The 22,303-nt window shown below is 49.1% G+C and overlaps 1 non-coding gene and 5 pseudogenes across 1 annotated transcript; all 6 read left to right on the plus strand.

Moving 5' to 3' along the window:
- The first annotated feature begins 2,717 nt into the window (after nucleotides 1-2,717).
- On the plus strand, nucleotides 2,718-2,837 carry LOC141270024 (5S ribosomal RNA; annotated as a pseudogene).
- A 13,220-nt stretch (nucleotides 2,838-16,057) lies between these two features.
- Nucleotides 16,058-16,176, plus strand: LOC141270306 (5S ribosomal RNA; annotated as a pseudogene).
- A 606-nt stretch (nucleotides 16,177-16,782) lies between these two features.
- Nucleotides 16,783-16,902, plus strand: LOC141269872 (5S ribosomal RNA; annotated as a pseudogene).
- Nucleotides 16,903-17,847: 945 nt separating this feature from the next.
- LOC141268108 (5S ribosomal RNA) lies at nucleotides 17,848-17,956 on the plus strand (annotated as a pseudogene).
- A 606-nt stretch (nucleotides 17,957-18,562) lies between these two features.
- Nucleotides 18,563-18,682, plus strand: LOC141269424 (5S ribosomal RNA; annotated as a pseudogene).
- Nucleotides 18,683-19,624: 942 nt separating this feature from the next.
- Nucleotides 19,625-19,743, plus strand: LOC141266405 (5S ribosomal RNA). The gene has a single exon (XR_012320443.1). It is a non-coding gene; the product is annotated as a 5S ribosomal RNA (ribosomal RNA).
- Nucleotides 19,744-22,303: the final 2,560 nt, after the last annotated feature.

A 22,303-nucleotide genomic window follows, 5' to 3' on the forward strand; every position in this document is an offset into this window, starting at 1 on the left:
TGAGTTGGTCGTCTCACCTGTCTCTGTCCATCTGTTTCAGCCATTTTCCTTTTTAGAGAATCAAAGTTCTGACTGAGAATTAACTCATTCTGTGGAGAGATGGATCTTTGCACTGGCTGATATGGCTTATAACATATATGAAATCTTCTGCGTATTTGATAGAGTTCACTATGGGGATGACTCAGTCTAGGAGAGTTTGATATTGGTTTTTGGTAAGATTTTACCTTTCCTGGTTTTATAAATTTAGCTTGATTTATTTTCTTTTCACGATTCTCATGTTTTCTAACAGAATCCAGCATCTGCGCACATTCAAATAATGAATTTTTTTGTGATGCCATAACTTGGGAAACTGAATTTAGGAATTTGAATTTTTGTACAAAAGTTGTTATCATATGTTGTACTTTTCCATTTTTGATGAGAGCTTTGTACAACCGTTCAAATATGGACATGAATGTATATGTACATTCCTTCCTACCAATCCTTAGTTTCTGCAGATCTTCTATGTTGGGAAAATCCTTTGTGACACAATAAATCAAATATCTTAATCTGTCCGAATCATTTTCCCATCCATTAGGAGAGTGATTTTCACAGGGCATTAAATGTAAACGTCTGGACAATGTCACAGGAATCCATATTTTAAATAATTGATTCCTCTCCTCAATGGATAAATCAAACTTATCAGAGAATTTATCAAATGTCTCTGAATTTCTACAGGCATGGATTTTGACATCATATTTTGGCATGATTTTGTATAATTTCAGAAAATTTTTCCTCATTTTAATTTGGAGTTGAGCCTGGGTAATTCCAGAATTCTCTGATATTTTTAGTGGCTCTTGTACATCCGTTCCTCCTACGTCACTCACGTCTCCTCCCACATCACCTAGTATGTCGGTTTCTCGTATGTCAGTCATGTCTCCTCCCATGTCAGGTTTCTGTATGTCCGTCTCTTGGTCAGACCCAAGGTCACCTTCAGTTACAGACACGTGTCTTACTTCTTGTTCATTTTCCACATTACAGTCAGAATCAGTATCACCGTCTGACACTTCTACACTATTTTCCTGCTTAGAAATCTCTAACACAAGACTATGAAAAAAATCTACCAAATGTAGAATATTTCTCAATTTCTGTTTGTCTCTATTTACCAATTTAGAAGTTAACTGTAAATTCTGCAATTCACATTCTTTGTATAAACTGAGCCACAAAACTTCTATGTCATCTCGTACATTAACTTTGAAATTAATATTACTTTGTTTAGCAAAAGAAGAAATTATATCCATATTTTGCTTACCTTAAGATTCCTTGGCTTCTCTTTATCAGCACGTCCTGTCTTCAGTTCGTCTGATTCTTTTCCTGTGTGATTCTGTTCCTTGTTAGTACCTCTGCTTCCTGTCTTTCCTCAGTCTGTAGGTCCTTTCTGCTTCTCGTGACAAACTAGTGAATTTACTGACACGTGAACAACAGCTGTTCAGCTCGTCAGGACTCCCCCTTGTTCACGGAAGAAATTCACTTACTTAATTTAAAAAACAAAAAAACAGGACTGGCTGGCTCACCATTGTAAAATAATACTCTTCCTGTATTATTTTTTTCTACTGAGGACTTCTCAAAGTATCAATATCACGATATTCTTATAAAAAAATGTATCTATTTATGCTTGGATTGTCCATTAAAAAGAATCAGATTGCAGCAGGTACATACAATAATTAGTTATAAAGTAATTGTCCATTTGTCCATAATTAGCTTAATTGTTGAGATTCACCCATCTTTCCTTGGATCCTGGCTGGTAAATCATGTCTTTGTCCAGCATGTGTCCAGGCCTACATGTCATCTGCTTCTCAGCATGAAGATTCTGTGTCTTGTGGGGTGGGCAGAGCAAGAGAGCCCCCCCTTTCTGTACCATGGGCTTTTATAGCCAGTCGTATGGACACCTGTTCTGCATATGGTAGTGAACCAAAAATACACACACAAATAGCGCATGTCAACTAGACACGATGGCTGAGGCATAGAACTCAGAAAAATGATTATCGATTAACATTCCAAATGCATTTCCATAACTAACCATTTAACAGAGACCGCCTGGGAATGTCAGGTGCTGTAGGCTTTTGCTTTTTCCTTCCTTCCACCAGCAGGGGCACTCTCTTCTATGCCTTTTTTCCATTCCCTTTCACAAGTGCACACATTCATTCTCTTTTCTTTTTTTCATTTGCTTTCTCTCTTGCGCTATTTCATCTCTGCAAAATACCAGCATCCTTCTGATCACCGTAGGCCTCCAGCATTGTTGCTTATTTACTTTTAATACTAGGCTCCTTTTCACCAGGACCAGCGTCTCCCGGGTGACTGGAGGCAACAACTGGTAACCCCAAGCAGAAGACTTTTGCAGGCAACACGACCCTCCCCCTGAAGAGCAGCTCAAAGTCACTGGCAACCATCTCACCCTCTTCCTTCATTCACCCCTGGACGTCTCGCTCCGCCCCCAAGTTACGGGTCCAGCTTGCTCTTTCTGTCACATTACCGCGATGAAGGGTTTAGCCTGCAGGAGACCCTGCGCCCAGACATTTTTGAAGACACCTGATGCGGCGGGTGAATCACTGCTAAACAAACCACACCTGTAGGGACAGCACAGCCTTTGCATGGACCCTTCGGCCCCTGCCCCGTCACGGCCAGATTGCTCGCCACCAAGCGATCCTGAGAAAGGCTGGCCGGGCGATGGATCAAGCAGCGTCTACTGGCCATACCACCTTGGATACGCCCCATCTCTTCTTATCTCGGAAGCAAAGCAGGGCTGGGCTTGGACAGTACTTGGATGAGAGACCACCTGGGAACACCGGGTGCTGTAGACCATTTTGATGACGTTTTGTCCTACTGCCCAGCTCGGCTAGCATGGAACGGAGCCTTGCCGGACACCGACCTTAAGTAACTTAGATGATGGAAGCCCCAAGGCCTCTGAGCCAGTTGGCAGCTAAGTACACTACCCCGCCACCTTAACGCAGGCCTGACACCGAGCTCCTTGCCACGGCTAGGAGTGCTTATTGACTCCGCAGATCGCCGTGTGGAAATGATGGCGTTAAAAGCACCTGTTGCCGTAAAGGGGCCAGGCTTTCAGCAGGTGCCCAGGGAAGGTTTTGTATGCCGGCCGCCTAGCAAGGGCCAGCAGAAGTAACATGTATCTCTGCAAAGAAGCTTGTGTAACCAAGCCAGACGGCTGCCAAAGAGCTAACCTCAGTGCAAGGAAGGCAAGGAAGGTGTGGAAGGAATTGGGGAGGGGGGGGGTTGATTCCTGCTAGGGCCCTGAAATCATAAAACAGGCAGTAGAGTCTGATGCATGGTGACGGAGAGGTTGTAGGGGCAGATAGGGGGTGTTGTCATGTGCGAGCACGTGTGCATGCTGGCTTGTGTGTGAGAGTGCACTTCCTAGGTGTGGCGCGCTGCAGACAGTCAAAGGGATTGTTCCCTTTCATTAAAAGTTAATCCCCGGCTGCAGGCTATTAGAAAGCAACTAACCGCGCTCTACTCACCCTACCCGGGTCTACCGGTGAGTCTCGCCTCTGCTCCCGGCCTGTGGTATTGGCCGTGAAGCTGACGTTCCGTCGACAGCGCTGCAGCCGATCAGTGAGCTCAGCGGCTCTGAGTGGGGCGTTGTGTCTAGAGATGAGCGTTGTTCTACTCGAACTGTTCGCCAATCTCAAATTCGAGCTGTTTTGGGCGGTGTTCGAGCCGTTCGGCGAACACGAACAATTTGAGAAAAATTCGGCAGTTCGAGGTTATATTCGATAACTGTTCGTGCACCAAAATCATAACTGGATTTTTTCTCAGTAATGATGAAAATGAATGTTAATACGCAGTTTGTGTGTACAGCGGGGTGGGGGGAGGGGCAGGGGATGGATCTCTGCAGTAACAAAGAAGATCTCCATTTTTTTTTCTCTTTCCCGCATTTGCAGTGGGGAGGTGCAATCTGTCAGCCTATCAGCAGCGCACACACGGAGCGAAGTGCTTTTTTTCACACAAGCAAGGGCATGTGTCATTGGCAGTGTATGTCACATGTCCTTGCCCTATAAGACCAAGCCATTTTCCCCGTCGCCACCATTTTCTCACTGCTGCAGCTGCGTGTTAGACGGCACCGCTGTTGCTGTGTGCGCTATACCTTGTTAATTTCAAGCCAATTTTCGCACAAATATACAGATAGCTTGGGAGTAGGGAATAGTTGTGATTGCAGTCCTTTTAAGGACTAGGTTACAGCATTTCCTACGACTTTTATCAGGCAGGTCTGTGCTCTTAAATAGATAGATTGTGGGAGTAAAGACTAATTGTAATTGGAGTCCTTTTCAAGACTAGGTTACATCAGTTCCTATCAGTTTTTGCCAGGCAGGTCTGTGCCAGTGCTGTGCAAGTTTTTTTCACAGCATTTGGCTGAATCTAGCAAAGCTAATCCTTTTTGGCCTATTGCAGAGTGTGTTAGTCAGTGGAGTAGCCTATCTGTGTTGCAAGATATACCACCTGTGTATAGAATACCAATTTTTTTACTGCACCTAGTGAAGTAAAATCTTTTGGGCATAGCATCATTCTATTAGTCCATCTATACTGACCTCCATCAGGTTGCAAATTAAATATAATTTTTTTCTGCATCTAGCTCTGAAAAAATATTGGGCTTCTAGCTGTGTGTGGGACTTGTTCTATTAATCCATCTATACAGACCTCCATCAGGTTGCAAACTGAATATATTTTTTTCTGCATCTACCTCTGAAAAAATATTGGGCTTCTAGCTGTGTGTGGGACTTGTTCTATTAATCCATCTATACAGACCTCCATCAGGTTGCAAACTGAATATATTTTTTTCTGCATCTACCTCTGAAAAAATATTGGGCTTCTAGCTGTGTGTGGGACTTGTTCTATTAATCCATCTATACAGACCTCCATCAGGTTGCAAACTGAATATATTTTTTTCTGCATCTACCTCTGAAAAAATATTGGGCTTCTAGCTGTGTGTGGGACTTGTTGTATTAGTCCATCTATACTGACCTCCATCAGGTTGCAAACTGAATATAATTTTTTTCTGCATCTACCTCTGAAAAAATATTTGGGCTTCTAGCTGTGTGTGGGACTTGTTCTATTAGTCCATCTATACTGACCTCCATAAGGTTGCAAACTGAATATAATTTTTTTCTGCATCTACCTCTGAAAAAATATTTGGCCTTCTAGCTGTGTGTGGGACTTGTTCTATTAGTCCATCTATACTGACCTCCATCAGGTTGCAAATTGAATATAATATTTTTCTGCATCTAGCTCTGAAAAAATGTTTGGCCTTCTAGCAGTGTGTGGGACTTGTTCTATTAGTCCATCTATACCGACCTCCATCAGGTTGCAAACTGAATATATTTTTTTCTGCATCTACCTCTGAAAAAATATTGGGCTTCTAGCTGTGTGTGGGACTTGTTCTATTAATCCATCTATACAGACCTCCATCAGGTTGCAAATTGAATATAATATTTTTCTGCATCTAGCTCTGAAAAAATGTTTGGCCTTCTAGCAGTGTGTGGGACTTGTTCTATTAGTCCATCTATACTGACCTCCATCAGGTTGCAAACTGAATATAATTTTTTTCTGCATCTACCTCTGAAAAATATTTGGCCTTCTAGCTGTGTGTGGGACTTGTTCTATTAGTCCATCTATACTGACCTCCATCAGGTTGCAAACTGAATATATTTTTTTCTGCATCTACCTCTGAAAAAATATTGGGCTTCTAGCTGTGTGTGGGACTTGTTCTATTAATTCATCTATACAGACCTCCATCAGGTTGCAAATTGAATATAATTTTTTTCTGCATCTAGCTCTGAAAAAATGTTTGGCCTTCTAGCAGTGTGTGGGACTTGTTCTATTAGTCCATCTATACTGACCTCCATAAGGTTGCAAACTGAATATAATTTTTTTCTGCATCTACCTCTGAAAAAATATTTGGCCTTCTAGCTGTGTGTGGGACTTGTTCTATTAGTCCATCTATACTGACCTCCATCAGGTTGCAAACTGAATATATTTTTTTCTGCATCTACCTCTGAAAAAATATTAGGCTTCTAGCTGTGTGTGGGACTTGTTCTATTAATCCATCTATACAGACCTCCATCAGGTTGCAAACTGAATATATTTTTTTCTGCATCTACCTCTGAAAAAATATTGGGCTTCTAGCTGTGTGTGGGACTTGTTCTATTAATCCATCTATACAGACCTCCATCAGGTTGCAAACTGAATATATTTTTTTCTGCATCTACCTCTGAAAAAATATTGGGCTTCTAGCTGTGTGTGGGACTTGTTCTATTAATCCATCTATACAGACCTCCATCAGGTTGCAAACTGAATATAATTTTTTTCTGCATCTACCTCTGAAAAAATATTTGGGCTTCTAGCTGTGTGTGGGACTTGTTCTATTAGTCCATATATACTGACCTCCATAAGGTTGCAAACTGAATATAATTTTTTTCTGCATCTAGCACTGAAAAAATATTTGGCCTTCTAGCAGTGTGTGGGACTTGTTCTATTAGTCATCTATACTGACCTCCATCAGGTTGCAAATTCAAAATAATTTTTTGTCTGCATCTACCTCTGAAAAAATATTTGGCCTTCTAGCAGTGTGTGGGACTTGTTCTATTAGTCCATCTATACTGACCTCCATCAGGTTGCAAACTGAATATAATTTTTTTCTGCATCTAACTCTGAAAAAATATTTGGCCTTCTAGCAGTGTGTGGGTCTCATTGTATTAGGCCATCTATACCAAGCTCCACCAGCTTTTCAATTAATAATAATTTTTCGCTGCATCTAGCCCTGAAAATAATTTTTCTTCCCAATAGTGGTAGCAATAGAAATATGGGGCGCGCTCCTGGCTTACAAAAATATACGCTTCATAACAAAAAACACCAGCTTAGCGCACTGCATTAATAAGATGGCATCATCGTCTCTCCCAGTGCTAGGCCTACTACCCAGGCTAGCATTCCTGTGCCTAAAACACAATGTATGGGTCCGCGCTAGCCACTATGCTGAGGGGTCTAAAGCTGCTGCTAACGCTTTAAAACAATTCAATTGGCAGATTTTCACAGAGCTCTTCCACAATGCCCACCCATCGGGACAACAGTTGCCCACCTTCCCTATGGGATCTAGTGGCGAATAGTTGATGCCATTAATCAGAGCGTCAGTTGCCCCGTCGACGTGGCAAGCATACGGTAAGGCATGGGAAGAGTGGACACGACTAGTAGCAGGCAGACGGGTTGACCAATGTGAACAAGCCAGATCACAAGTCACCATAGAATTTCTCCACCAGCTAATGATGAGGGGCATATCAGGGGCGTCAGCGCAGCGGTGTCTGACCGGAGTAGCATTTCACTTCCAACTACTGAATTGGGGAGATGTGACAAAGATTCATCATCAGACAATCCATAAAAGGGTGGAAAAGGGGTCAGCCAAGTCAGGAGTGTAGACGTCCCGTCCCGTGTCACTAAAACTGATTTCTCACATCATATCCCTAACACCATTAACATGACACTCACAATTTGAAGCAACACTACTGTCTACTGCATTTGTGATCGCCTTCTTCGGGGCGCTATGCATAAGCGAATTAGTCCCTCAATCCAAAATTAGCACCAGTGGAGGCTTATTACACCAGGACGTAGTCATAGGCAATAATGCAATACGTCTACGCATACACAAATCGAAAATGGTTCCAGCGGGCAGGGGCACTTGGGTACTTCTACAACCCACAAACGGTACACTGAGTCGGGTAACAATAGTAAAACCATATCTAACCATCAGATCACAAAGTAATTTGTTCCTATCACACATTGATGGGACGCCATTATCAAGATACCAGTTCCAAGCTATATTTAATAAATGCATAACATCAGCAGGGAACCACCCCAAAGATTACGGGACACACTCATTCCGCATAGGCGCGGCCACAGAAGCAGCAAGAGCAGGACTGTCAGAAACGGAAGTTCAGAGGATAGAGAGATGGTGATCCACGTGTTTGGCAAGGTACATAAGACCGGACTTGTTATCCTAACGTGGTTTGTTTCTTTTACAGGTGATGCTAAGCCAACAGTGTGGGTGATAGGCCACTCGTATATATATTGGGCAGATTAAAGGGCGAAAGTCCGCCCAGGCGGGAGGAAATTAGAGTTTCATAACACATATTTCAACTGGAGAGGTATTAGAGGCCTGCTATGTCCACAGGTACTAATGGAGGTAATCAAGGTAGGGAGAGAGGCAAGATGTCTGGTCATCTTAGTTATACAGGCCGGGGGAAACAACCTAGGTCATCACAAGAGCGCATAACTAATGGCAATAATGAAACTAGACACTGAGCGCTTCAGAGAATTTTTCACAAAACTAGCTATAGTATGGTCAGAGATTGTGCCGATAGCGGTATGGCAAGGTGCGCGAGACATCACGGCCATCGAACGGACAAGGCGGGTAATAAATATTCGGATGGCAAAATTTAGAAGAGACAGAGGCGGTGTAGTGGTACGACACCGACAACTGGAAGGAGATAAAGCAGGCCTCATACGGCCCGACGGTGTTCAATTAATGGATATTGGACTGGACATATTCCTGTCAGGACTTCAGGACGGAGTGGAACAAGCGTTAAGAGTGATGGGTGGGGGTCAGAGTCCTGCATACGAGTACGCAGGATCCTCCGTGGCCTGGAAATAGAAAGGACATGTTGGAGAGTTACACTTGTTGGCCAAGTTGCCGGAGTGGAGACCCAGGGCATGCTGCAACAAGCTGAATTATTTTAGAAATAAAATGTCTTTCTAATGGAATGAGTATAAAGAGTTAATAAAGCTGTGACCGATCCTCACCCATCCAGTTGTAAGAGTTACATTATTGTATTGTCAAGGAAAGGGGGGCGGTAGGGGGGCTGAGCGTCTGGGTTTGGTTGGGGGTCCCCACAGTCTGCCTAGGCTAGATGCATTTAAAAATTCTTATTAGATATACAGGCGGTGCAGCTTGCTTCGCAGCTGGGCTACTACGCCCAAAGTATTGCCTAGGCTAGATGTAGTTAAAAATTCTACGCTGACTAGCAGACACTGAAGATTTGGAGTAGACCTCTGAGTAAACAGCTCTTCAGACTCAATCATCTGTGTTACCCCAAGCCATAGTGTATGTAGTTTCTTACAGTTAAAAGGGGGGGGAGCGACCCAACCCACCTGGAATTGACGATGCCAACGTCACGTAAGACACAGCAAGGGGACTCCAAAAAGAGTTTCCATTTTTTCCCAAAATTGTGGCACAGACACCACTTAACCCTAGAACGCATACCTGGGGCCTCGCAGTCCCGCCCTGTTAATTGTTTTCTATTTTCTGCAAGATTACTTTAGTTAGAATTTTGAAACTCTAGGTATTCTTCATGTATATAGTTGTTTGTCATTTGAGTTTGAGTTATTCAATGTTATTTGCACACGGGCCTAAAAGGCCCCAGGTATATGAAAGTGTAGATTTTTATGGTCATGCGTTCCAGGGTTAAGTGGCATCAATTGCCCCACAGTTGCTTAAAACGGTTGGTGAGGTGATATTACCAAATCCTCAAGCTTTTAGCCTCCCAAGGATAACACAGGATTAGAAAAGTCCTTGCGAATCCATGATTTGTTCATCTTTATGAACGTGAGTCTGTCTACATTCTCAGTGGACAGCCGCGTGCGCTTATCTGTCAGCACACCATCAGCAGCGCTGAACACACGTTCAGAGAGAACACTGGCTGCAGGGCATGACAAGATCTCCAAGGCGTGAGCGGCGAGCTCTGGCCATTTTTCCAGATTGGAATACCAAAATGAGCAAGGGTCCAGTGACACAGTCATGGCATCGATGTTCACTTGGAGATACTCCTGCACCATCCTCTCTAGGCATTGACTATGTGTCAGACTTCTTGTCTCCTGTGGCCTTGCAAAGGATGGTCTAAAAAAGTGGTGAAACGATTTCACAAAATTGCTGTTACCAGCAGATACTGTGTTACTGTTACGGTTTGAGTGATGAAGACTCGACAGTCCCGCGGTTGGCAAGTTAGAACTGTGAGATTCACTTCGTGCACCACTGGTGTTTTGTGGAAAAGCACATGTAAGATTCTGCAACAGCGTCTGCAGATACTCCTGCATGCGTCAATCCCTTTTTATGGCAGGAATTATTTCGGCAAATTTACTTTTGTACCGGGGATCTAAGAGTGTGGCAACCCAGTAGTCGAGATTACTTCGAATTCTGCAATCTGAGGGTCATGTTGCAGGTAGTGCAGCAAGAAGGCACTCATTTGTCTTGCGCATCCAGGAGGACCAAGTCCTTGTTGTGTTGGTAGCGAGGTAAGAATCATGCTTCTTTCCTCTGCCCTCTCCCCCCAACCTCGCACAACAGAAATGTGATCAAGGTCTCCCTCATCTGATGAGTCTTCCATGCCCATCGCCAGTTCATCCTCCACTTCTTCCTCGGCTCCTGCACCTTCCTCAACAGTTTAGCTGCTACCATGCGCCCTGCTTAATCCCTCTCCCCCACCCTCCCATGCCTGCCTCCTTGGTGCTGCCAACCTTCTGGACCTTGGAGATGTTATCCCTTCCGCATTCGACTCCTCCTCTACTTCCTCCACCTCCTCTTGTCCGACCACCTGACTCTGAATTCTGTTTAATGTGTGCTCCAGCATGTAAATCACCGGAATAGTTATGCTGATAATGGCATCGTCGTCAGCACTAAACATCTTCGTCGCCATTTCAAAACTGTGCAGAAAGGTGTGTGGCGCCCCTGAGGGTGCAGTCACCACAGAGTTACTGCATCTCACCCAGAGGTGTGGTATCTCACCCTCAGGTAAGGAAGGCGTATGGCTCGGGACCCTAACACCTGCATCCAACACATACCCGCAGTGGGGTTAGGGCGAGATTGCTCCTAAGGGAGCGCACAGTCCCAGGTCCCTAGCTGGTGGGAGGATCCTATGTAGTGGGTGCTTAGGGGAGCAGCTTAGGGGAGCACATGACAGGGAGAGTATAAACAGGAAGCCATCTTAGAAAGAGCAAGCCAGTCAGAGGAGGAAAAGTGACAGGAGCAGAGGCTCGACATGAGCTCTGCTCCGGAGGCGGGCCTAGCCTGGGAGGCCCAGGACTGAAGGAGAGAAGAGAGGAGTGGGAGCAGGAAGGCTCCAGGAACCGAAGGGACCCTAGGGCTACGGGCCGTGCAGAAGGCCACCTGTACTCCCGCTGCTACCAGGATGTAGAGGGGTCAGGCCAGATAAGGGGAACCGGTCCCTCAACTAGAGGAGAAACAGCAAGGCTCAACTAGAAACCGGAGGCTGCAGCATTTCATGTACTGCAGGCAAAAGTCCACACCAGTCTCACTAAGAAGGTAGCCACATAGGACCCAGGGGATGGAACACAAGTCGCCCGCCAAGGCCCGAGGATACCGGATAGAAGTGTCACTGGGTGTGAGGTGCAGGGAGAAGGCCAGAGAAAGGACACACAGAAGGGGGTCCTGCTAAGTACTCCGGAGCTATCTGGGGGTGGACTGAGCCCCTCACTGAGTACGCACAGCACGACGGGTGAGATAGCTCTGGTACCTGTAATCTGGACTGCAACAACTGTGAGTAAAGATCTTGGGACTGCATCACACGGACTCTGTGTTCATTACTGACTCCCTGCACTACAACCACCATCATCCACCCACACTGCCCTGAAGCTACACTCTTCCTGTGGTGAGTAATAATACCATTGCAGCAAAACCACCAGCTTCAGAGGACTGTTCCGCCCCTTTGGCCGCACTCCACAGGTGGCGTAGTCGGACATTATAAAATCCATATATACAAATTACCGTTGGATTGACCGCCCTGGGTCACAGACCGGGTCACCGCCACAGTGACTACAACCCCCAGCGTCTACCGGCCCGGCTCCGGATACCCCACGGCCCAGGGGGCGCGTCAACTTCATAGGTCCCTGATCTGAGACCACTCCTGCTGTGTGATTTGCCCCACCTCTGGATCTCGTTGGCCCAGGCTATACGTCAGAAACTATTGCACCAGGGCTTGTCGGTGCTGCCACAGTCGCTGCAACATGTGCAGAGTTGAATTCCACCGTGTCGGCACATCGCATTTCAGCCGGTGAACTGGCAGGCCCAACGACTTCTGTAGAGATGTAAGTCGTTGAGCTGCGGGATGCGAACGGCGGAAGTGAGCACACAGCGACCGTGCCCTCTGCAGAAGGCCATCTAGTCCGGGATAGTGGGCTAAAAATTTATGGACAACCAGGTTCAACACGTGAGCCATACAAGGCACGTGTGTAACATTGCCCCGGCGAAGGGCCGCACCCAGGTTTGCAGCATTGTCGCACACGGCCTTCCCTGGTTGCAGGTCCAGTGGAGACAACCATTCATGAAACTGGGTCTCCAGAGCTGACCACAAGTCCTCAGCTGTGTGACTCACATTTCCCAGACATTTCAAAGTAAACACTGATGCCGTTGAGCCCTGCTGCCAGCATAGTAAGGAGGTGCGCAGTTAGAAAGCAGGTGGCATTACCAGACAGGCTTTGGGTGCAGGTGGAGGACCGAGAGGAGGTTGAGGAGGCAGAAGCAGTGGAGGAACTTCTAGATAAAGAGGATTGACGTACAACTCGCGGGGACGGCAAGACTTGGACAGCAGCCCCTTGTCCTGCTGTCACCATAGTTACCCAGTGCCCTGTCAGCGACATGTAACGCCCCTGTCCATGCCTACTCGTCCAAGTGTCTGTGGTGAAATGCACCCTGTCACACACAGAGTTTCTCAAAGAAGCGGTGATGTTGTGTGCGACATGCTGGTGGAGCGCAGGCACACCTTTCTTTGAGAAGTAGTGCCGACTGGGCATCTGGTACTGGGGCACTGCGACGGACATAAGGTCTCAAAAATCCACTGTGTCCTCCAGGCGGAAAGGCAGCATTTCTGTAGCCAACAGCTTGCAGATGATGAAATTCAACCTCTTAGCTTTCTCATGGCTAGGAGGAAATGGTCTTTTACTTGTCCACATCTGAGGGACCGAGGGCTGGCTGTTGTGCTTTGACGGGGTTGAGTAGGGTGTCCCTGGCAAACTGCCGGTCTGTGAGGAAGATGCAGGCGGACATGTTAGGTTGCCTTGATCCAAAGGTGGTGCTCTCGATGTCAGAGAGCTCTCAAGACCAGCAGGTGTTTCCACTTCCCAATGAACTGATGATCTGCCAATCACACTGGCTGTTGCAGGTAAAGAGGTGGCAGGTCTGCGTCCAAAAACATGTGTGACTGCTGTCCCCCCAGTCACAGAGGATGAAGAGGCCGCGGATGCACAAGATGGGGCAGACGGTGGTTGGCCCAGCCTGCTAGGCCGCATTGTAGCACAGTGAGCTTCCCACTGCAACTTATGCTTCATATCCATGTGACGGTACATGCATGAAGTACTCAAACTAATGATTTTTTGGCCTCTACTTAGCTTTTGGTGACAAATATTACAGATAACACGAGTTGGGTCATCCTTATCGATCTGAATAAATGCCCAGGCTATGCAAGGCTTAGAGCCCATGCGACCTGAAGAGCCACTACGACTTGTGGTCAGAGGCGGAGTTGTGGTTGAGGATGCAGTTGTTGACGTGCTTCCAGTACTCCGTCTCTGTCCAGGAAGGCGCAACCTAACCTCGTCATCAATAGCATCTGTGACGCCCCGCTGCGCTTGGTATCACAGATCCTAGAAGAGTGTATTGATGGAATCCTCCACAAGAGGCCCCATAAACATTCACACATCTCCACCTTCCACCTCAGACCAGCAGAGGGAGCCCGTTAGGGATATAAATAGGGAAGGTGGAGCTAGGCAGTTCAGTTCCTCTGAAGAGTTCCTGCAGTAGAGAAGCCTAAGAGAGGTCAGTCTGCAGTGGAGCTCAGTCTAGTCTAGAGAACTCAGTTAATAGTTCAGCAGTGGAGCACGAGGCTCCTGCTAGCTAGATTCAGGGAGCCCAGATAGAGCTTAAGGTGTGCCGGCGTCATAAGATCGGTGAAGCGCGGCAAGCTGCCGTTAGTGTGTATAGCCTGTTGAGGGCCCGAGTAGGCCGAAGGCGAGTGGCGAGTTAGTACATAAGGGGCAGAGGAGCTTAACAAGCTCACCCCGAAGCATTTACCGGACACCGGATCCGAGCTTACCGGGATCTCTATGACCCAGTAAGGCATAACCGGAATCCCTGGAGAACTACAAGTCCCAGGATCGCTAAGGTACTGATACGTAACAGAGCCAGGAGACGCTTAGGCCCCGCATACTGGGAGCGTGAACTTCAAGAGAAGGCCCTACCACAAGGTCAGCCAGCGCAGGACAGAGACAAAGTTAGGCCTAGCTCCAGGCAGGTCAGAAACTTACTGCGCAGAGGCAAGAAACAGGAGGCCCTACACCCGCTCATTGGGGAGGATCCTGATATGCACCCTTCACCCTACAGTGCTCCAGGATGTGCCTGAATTTCCTCCAGTAAAAGGTACTGGAGTGACTACCGTGTCCGTTTCCGTTCTTGCACTGACCCAGCTGGGTCTCGCCTGTCCTGCATTCCCCCTGCATACGCTGACCTGAGACCTAGCTCCACCTGTGGGGAGCTATACCATCGAGCTGCCTTATCACGGGCCTCAGTGGACTGCTGCAGCGCTGGTGCTTCTCACCAGATACCACAGGTGGTGTCACAAACTCTTATAAAATTAACAATTATCCACCCTTTTAAAGAGTGACCACAGGGTACGGGCCAGGGAGCCGACCACCGCGACATCCCAAAGGCCAGGCAAAGGCCCGGGTGACCTCATCGACTGGCTGACTGTGGGTTGACAGTAAGTGGGATCTCCAACCTTGTCATCATCACCCTGTGTGTTATCACACCCGTCGTCCTCAAAGCCAACCTCTTCCTGCCCTGACCGAAAAGTCAAGTTGTCGCTCCAATCAGGTATTTGAGTCTCATCATCGTCTTCATCATTGTCTCCACCAACAGGAGTTACAGTTTGGGAACAATGGTCTACATTATGCTCAGAACCTTCTTCATCTGGTCCTGGATCCGACTTATAAAGATTCTGGGCATCAGTGCAGATCATTTCCTCGTCTGGATTAACAGAAGCTCTGGAGCAGACCTCTGTTTCCCAGGCTATAGTATGAGTAAACAGCTGTGCAGACTCAACCATCTGTGTTACCCCATACTCAGACCGGCAGCTGGAGACTTGGGAGCTGTGAGGAAGCAAGTGCGATTGGGGTGACACCTCTGAGGACTGGAGTATTTGTGATGTTGAAGTTGAGGTGGAGGAGAGCCCACTTGAAGGAGCACTTGATATCCGCTGAAGCACCTGCTGTTTTTGTGCCTCATCTGGAATTTGTAGCGATGGGCGTGTCCGTAACAAAGGGATCGTATCACATTGTCCACGAAAAGAAGTCGACATGTTAGTTTGGCTGGAAGATGGTCTTTCTTCTGCAGATGTTACTCCCCCCCCACCGCGGGGGGCTCGACCCACCAGCGGACAGGCACCAGTATTAGGAGAGGGGGGCTGGCCGTCAGGGTCTACCGCGGCTCTGGCACAAACCCGGCGACACGGAGGTGGCACGGGCAGGAACGGACTGGCCATGTCGGCTTCTCACTTTTTGGATTTTAGAAGGGCATGACATGCCTATATCTGTGTCTCCCCCTCCTTTTACTCCTCCACCTCTTTTATTTTCGCATGACTATATGTACTTGTCACTTTTCCATGTGTTAGTTATGTCTTCTGAGCAGTTTGTCAGCTTTTGGACACCTTTGAATGTGTTTTCTATGTGTTTCTATGTGTTTTTGTTTGCCTGCCATTGGTTTTAACGGTGTTCGAAGGTGTTCGACGAACAGTTCGATGAACAGTTCGGCGAACACACGGGTGTTCGACGAACCGAACCGAACTCGAACACTACGGGGGTGGCTCAACACTAGTTGTGTCTACAAGACCTTTTATAGAAGCCAGCAAAAAAATTGAAGAGAAGGGAAAGCACAAAAGGACCTGGTCTTGCTGAGCACTGGAAAGGGCAGCCGGCAGCCAGACGTCAAAGTAGAAAAGCAGCAAGTGAGAGGCTTGTCTCTGCCTACAGCCACACCACCCTGAACATGCCTGATCTTGTCTGATCTTGGAAGCTAAGCAGTGTCAGGCCTGGTTAGTACTTGGATGTGAGACAGCCTGGGACTACCAGGTGCTGTAGGCTTTTGCTTTTTCTTTCCTTCCACCAGCAGGGGGCACTCTCTTCTGTGCCTTTTTTCTATTCCCTTTCACAAGTGCACACATTCATTCTCTTTTCTTTTTTTCATTTGCTTTCTCCCTTGCGCTATTTCATCTCTGCAAAATACCAGCATCCTTCTAATCACCGTGGGCCTCCAGCATTGTTGCTTCTTTAATTTTAATACTAGGACCAGTGTCTCCCGCGTGGCTGGAGGCAACCACCGGTAACCCCAAGCAGAAGACCTTTACAGGCAACAAGACCCTCCACCCTGAAGAGCAGCTCAAAGTCACTGGCAACCATCTCACCCTCTTCCTTCATTCACCCCTGGACGTCTCGCTCCGCCCCCAAGTTACGGGTCCAGCTTGCTCTTTCTGTCACATTACCGCGATGAAGGGTTTAGCCTGCAGGAGACCCTGCGCCGAGCCATTTTTGAAGACACCTGATGCGGCGGGTGAATCACTGCTAAACAAACCACACCTGTAGGGACGGCACAGCCTTTGCATGGACCCTTCGGAGCCCACCCCGTCACGGCCAGATTGCTCGCCACCAAGCGATCCTGAGAAAGGCTGGCCGGGCGATGGATTGAGCAGCGTCTACTGGCCATACCACCTTGGATACGCCTGATCTTGTCTGATCTTGAAAGCAAAGCAGGGCTGGGCTCAGACAGTACTTTAATGGGAGACCTCCTGGGAACACCGGGTGCTGTAGACCATTTTGATGACGTTTTGCCCTACTGCCCAGCTCGGCTAGCATGGAACGGTGCCTTGCCGGACACCGACCTTAAGTAACTTAGATGATGGAAGCCCCAAGGCCTCTGAGCCAGTTGGCAGCTAAGTACGCTACAACGCCGCCTTCACGCAGGCCTGACACCGAGCTACTTGCCACGGCTACAAGTGCTTATTGACTCCGCAGCTCGCCGTGTGGAAATGATGGCGTTAAAAGCACACGGGGCTGTGAAGGGGCCAGGCTTTCAGCAGGTGCCCAGGGAAGGTTTTGGATGCCAGCCACCTAGAGAGGGCCAGCAGAAGTAACATGTTTCTCTGCAAAGAAGCTTGTGTAACCAAGCCAGATGGCTGACAAAGAGCTAACCTCAGTGCAAGGAAGGCAAGGAAGGTGCGGAAGGAATTGGGGTGGTGGGGGGGGGTGATTCCTGCTAGGGCCCTGAAATCATAAAACAGGCAGGAGAATCTGACGCATGGTGATGGAGAGGTTGTAGAGGCAGATAGGGGGTGTTGTCACGTGCGAGCACGTGTGCATGCTGACTTGTGTGTGAGAGTGCGCTTCCTAGGTGTGGCGCGCTGCAGACAGTCAAAGGGATTGTTCCCTTTCATTAAAAGTTAATCCCCGGCTGCAGGCTATTAGAAAGCAAGTAACCGTGCTCTACTCACCCTACCCGGGGCTACCGGTGAGTCTCGCCTCTGCTCCCGGCCTGTGGCATTGGCCGTGAAGCTGACGTTCCATCGACAGCGCTGCAGCCGATCAGTGAGCTCAGCGGCTCTGAGTGGGGCCTTCTGTCTACAAGACCTTTTAAGGAAGCCAGCAAAAAAATTGAAGAGAAGGGAAAGCACAAAAGGACCTGGTCTTGCTGAGCACTGGAAAGGGCAGCCGGCAGCCAGACGTCAAAGTAGAAAAGCAGCAAGTGAGAGGCTTGTCTCCGTCTACGGCCACACCATCCTGAACACACCTGATCTCGGAAGCTAAGCAGGGTCGGGCCTGGTTAGTACTTGGATAGGAGACTGCCTGGGAATACCAGGTGCTGTAGGCTTTTGCTTTTTCCTTCTTTCCACCAGCAGGGGGCACTCTCTTCTATGCCTTTTTTCCATTCCCTTTCACAAGTGCACACATTCATTCTCTTTTCTTTTTTTCATTTGCTTTCTCTCTTGCGCTATTTCATCTCTGCAAAATACCAGCATCCTTCTGATCACCGTGGGCCTCCAGCATTGTTGCTTCTTTACTTTTAATACTAGAACCAGCGTCTCCCGCGTGGCTGGAGGCAACCACCGGTAACCCCAAGCAGAAGACCTTTGCAGGCAACACGACCCTCCCCCCTGAAGAACAGCTCAAAGTCACTGGCAACCATCTCACCCTCTTCCTTCATTCACCCCTGGACGTCTTGCTCCGCCCCCAAGTTACGGGTCCAGCTTGCTCTTTCTGTCACATTAACGCGATGAAGGGTTTAGCCTGCAGGAGACCCTGCGCCGAGACATTTTTGAAGACACCTGATGCGGCGGGTGAATCACTGCTAAACAAACCACACCTGTAGGGACGGCACAGCCTTTGCATGGACCCTTCGGAGCCCGCCCCGTCACGGCCAGATTGCTCGCCACCAAGCGATCCTGAGAAAGGCTGGCCGGGCGATGGATCGAGCAGCGTCTACTGGCCATACCACCTTGGATACGCCCGATCTCGTCTGATCTCAGAAGCAAAGCAGGGCTGGGCTCGGACAATACTTGGATTGGAGACCTCCTGGGAACACTGAGTGCTGTAGACCATTTTGATGAAGTTTTGCCCTACTGCCCAGCTCAACTATCATGGAAAGATGCCTTGCCGGACACCGACTTTAAGTAACTTAGATGATGGAAGCCCCAAGGCCTCTGAGCCAGTTGGCCGCTAAGTACGCAACCCCGCCGCCCTTCACGCAGACCTGACACCGAGCTCCTTGCCACGGCTAGGAGTGCTTATTGACTCCGCAGCTCGCCGTGTGGAAATGATGGCGTTAAAAGCACCTGGGGCCGTGAAGGGGCCATGCTTTCAGAAGGTGCCCAGGGAAGGTTTTGGATGCCGGCCGCCTAGCGAGGGCCAGCAGAAGTAGCATGGTTCTCTGCAAAGAAGCTTGTGTAACCAAGCCAGACGGCTGCCAAAGAGCTAACCTCAGTGCAAGGAAGGCAAGGAAGGTGCGGAAGGAATTGGGGAGGGGGGGGTGATTCCTGCTAGGGCCCTGAAATCATAAAACAGGCAGGAGAGTCTGACGCATGGTGACGGAGAGGTTGTAGGGGCAGATAGGGGGTGTTGTCACGTGCGAGCACGTGTGCATGCTGGCTTGTGTGTGAGAGTGCGCTTCCTAGGTGTGGCGTGCTGCAGACAGTCAAAGGGATTGTTCCCTTTCATTAAAAGTTAATCCCCGGCTGCAGCCTATTAGAAAGCAACTAACCACGCTCTACTCACCCTACCCGGGTCTACCGGTGAGTCTCGCCTCTGCTCCCGGCCTGTGGCATTGGCCGTGAAGCTGACGTTCCGTCGACAGCGCTGCAGCCGATAAGTGAGCTCAGCGGCTCTGAGTGTGTCGTTGAGTCTACAAGACCTTTTAAAGAAGCCAGCAAAAAAATTGAAGAAAATGGAAAGCACAAAAGGACCTGGTCTTGTTGAGCACTGGAAAGGGCAGCCGGCAGCCAGACGTCAAAGTAGAAAATCAGCAAGTGAAAGGCTTGTCTCTGCCTATGGCCACACCACCATGAACACGCCTGATCTCGTCTGATCTTGGAAGCTAAGCAGGGTTGGGCCTGGTTAGTACTTGGATGGGAGACCACCTGGGAATACCAGGTGCTGTAGGCTTTTGCTTTTTCCTTCCTTCCACCAGCAGGGGACACTGTCTTCTATGCCTTTTTTCCATTCCTTTTCACAAGTGCACACATTCATTCTCTTTTCTTTTTTTCATTTGCTTTCTCTCTTGCACTATTTCATCTCTGCAAAATACCAGCATCCTTCTGATCACCGTGGGCCTCCAGCATTGTTGCTTCTTTACTTTTAATACTAGGCTCCTTTTCACCAGGACCAGCGTCTCCCGCGTGGCTGGAGGCAACCACCGGTAACCCCAAGCAGAAGACCTTTGCAGGCAACACGACCCTCCCCCCTGAAGAGCAGCTCAAAGTCACTGGCAACCATTTCACAGTCTTCCTTCATTCACCCATGGACGTCTCGCTCCGCCCCCAAGTTACGGGTCCAGCTTGCTCTTTCTGTCACATTACCGCGATGAAGGGTTTAGCCTGCAGGAGACCCTGCGCCGAGACATTTTTGAAGACACCTGATGTGGCGGGTGAATCACTGCTAAACAAACCACACCTGTAGGGACGGCACAGACTTTGCATGGACCCTTCGGAGCCCGCCCCGTCACGGCCAGATTGCTCGCTTTTATGCACACGCCCGGACTGACTGGCGTGTGCGGGAGTAGTGGTTCCACTGGACCATGAACCGGAGAGTGCCTGGAGGGGCGTGACTAAGTATCTGGCCGATCCGACCAAGGTGGCACGACGGCATACGACGCCAGTGCACCAAGGAGAAACCGGGCAGAGGGACCAGGTGCTACTCCAGGTCAAACTCCGGACACGGGGATTGACCCACACAGGGATTACTGGAACAGGCAGGTTAGGCTGGCACAGACTGGTGGATATAAGCGAACACGGCAGGTATGCAGACGGGTAGATACAGGCGAGTATGCAGGCGGGGAGGTACTGGCCGAAAGGTCGGGCTGGAGCACAGAGAGGACAAGACCCAGTACAGACTGGGTCACAGAAACAGAACCGCAGATGCGGTAGCCAAACACAGCAGAGAGGGAATGCCCGAAGCGGTGGGCAAGAGCAGAGCAGGACGGGACTGCCGGAGCAGCGAGCGCAAGCAGAGCAGGACAGGACTGCCGGAGCAGCGAGCAGATGCAGAGCAGGACGGAACTGCCGGAGCAGCGAGCAGAAGCAGAGCAGGACAGGACTGCCGGAGCAGCGAGCAGATGCAGAGCAGAAACCGCAGGAGTGGCAAGCAAGGCAAGAGCAGAGTGGAAACTGCAAGAGCGGCAAGCTAAGCAGGAGCAGAGCGGAAACCGCAGAGCGGTAAACAAGGCAGGAGCAGAGCGGAAACCGCAGAGCGGTAAACAAGGCAGGAGCAGAGCGGAAACCGCAGAGCGATAAACAAGGCAGGAGCAGAGCGGAAACCGCAGAGCGGCTAAGTAGGCAGGAACAGAGAGGAAACCGCAGAGCGGCAAACAAGGCAGGAGCAGAGCAGAAACCGCAGAGCGGCAAACAAGGCAGGAGCAGAGCAGAAACCGCAGGAGCGGCAAGCAAGGCAAGAGCAGGGCAGAAACCGTAAGAGAGGCAAGCTAAGCAGGAGCAGAACGGAAACCGCAGAGCGGTAAACAAGGCAGGAGCAGAGCGGAAACCGCAGAGCGGTAAACAAGGAAGGAGCAGAGCGGAAACCGCAGAGCGGTAAACAAGGCAGGAGCAGAGCGGAAACCGCAGAGCGGCAAACAAAGCAGAGCAGGGGGGACAGGGCTCTGTTCACACGGAACAGACAGGAAGAGAAAGGCAGAGCCAGATACCCACAGGGTACTTGCAGTGAAGTAGCGAGTGGACCACAAACTCACAAACGGGAGTACAGAGACAACAAGCAGGAGTTAGGTACGAGTTCAGACTCTGCAGAAAAAGGAAGGGAACGGACATAGAGGCAAAACAGGTAAAGGATAGGAGAGAGTTCAGACTGGAACTGAGTGTACGGAGGAGACCGACACTGCAGCGGGATACAGGAGCGGGTCTGGGAATACGGCCCCCAGAGAGGCGGGACGAACAGGCAAGGAGCATGTTCAGACAGGACAGACAAGATACAGGAGCGGGTCTAGGTAATCGGCCCCTAGAAGGCGGGAGGAACAGGCTAGGAGCGTGTTCAGACAGGACTGGAAATACAGCCTCCAGGAGAGGCAGCAGGCAAGAGTACACAGACAGGACTCAGTTCAGACACGGGAACTGATACCGCAAGGCAGGAGACATAGACAGGACTCAGTTCAGACACGGGAACTGATACCGCAAGGCAGGAGACAAAGACAGGACTCAGTTCAGACACGGAAACTGATACCGCAAGGCAGGAGACATAGACAGGACTCAGTTCAGACACGGGAACTGATACCGCAAGGCAGGAGACAAAGAACGGGACCTGGCACCTTCAGAGTGCAAGCACACACTGAATGAAACACTATGCTCAGGCAGGGATAGATGGGAGCAGCTGAGCTATATACCAGGTGACAGACAGCAATAGGCTGAGGACGCACAAGGGGTGTGACCCACAGCAGGTACAAAAAGCAGGAAGTGATCGGGCGCCGCCCTTAAGCAGCAGAAACAGACACAAACAGACA

Source organism: Phyllobates terribilis, unplaced genomic scaffold, assembly GCF_046119375.1.
Source record: "Phyllobates terribilis strain yellow unplaced genomic scaffold, ASM4611937v1 Scaffold_4__5_contigs__length_816908805, whole genome shotgun sequence".
Taxonomy (NCBI): Eukaryota; Metazoa; Chordata; class Amphibia; order Anura; family Dendrobatidae; genus Phyllobates; species Phyllobates terribilis.